The sequence below is a fragment of the Myotis davidii genome, unplaced genomic scaffold (assembly GCF_000327345.1).
Source record: "Myotis davidii unplaced genomic scaffold, ASM32734v1 scaffold109, whole genome shotgun sequence".
NCBI classification, from domain to species: Eukaryota; Metazoa; Chordata; class Mammalia; order Chiroptera; family Vespertilionidae; genus Myotis; species Myotis davidii.
In genome coordinates, this window is record NW_006300368.1 from 1451902 (window position 1) to 1452418 (window position 517).

Genomic DNA, 517 nt, shown 5'->3' on the forward strand with positions numbered 1-517 from the left:
CCCCCCCCCCATAGGGATGTGGCAGTCCTGTGAGGAAGCTGGACTGCAGCAGCCCTGAGGCCCTTTCAAACTCTCGAACTCTACAGAGCCCCCAGTGCTAAGACGGAGGTACTTTCCCTTGTGGCAGAGTCTCAGCCGGGATCCAGGCCAGCTCCTGGAAGCCAGGTGGGCCAGCCCCTCCATGCCCCCTGGCCTTCCAGGGGGAGTTCACCCTCCCCGGTCAGAGCCGGGCTGCCATCCCCACCCCCAACTCCTAGAGGCCCAGACAAGACCCAGGTGCAGCCTGTCTAGGGCACCAAGGGCTCTCAGGGGCCCAGTCACAGTCATCGGAGACACAGGGACACCTAGTGGGAAAGAGGAAGTGTCCTCCCGCCTCAGAGGACGGAGCTGAGAGGGGCCCAGTTCTCACCACACTCTGAGCTTCCCAGCCCCCAGCTCCTCTGGTCTTCAATGCCCACCCACAAGCAGGGGGCCGGCCTGCCTCTCTTCCCCCAGCTGATCACCACCCCTCCTTGGA

General features: G+C 64.2%; 1 protein-coding gene across 1 annotated transcript in view; it reads right to left on the bottom strand.

The window, feature by feature from the left end:
- ARHGAP27 (Rho GTPase activating protein 27) overlaps nt 1–517 on the bottom strand; it is a 31849-nt gene that overhangs the window by 11914 nt on the left and 19418 nt on the right. The window lies entirely within an intron of this gene.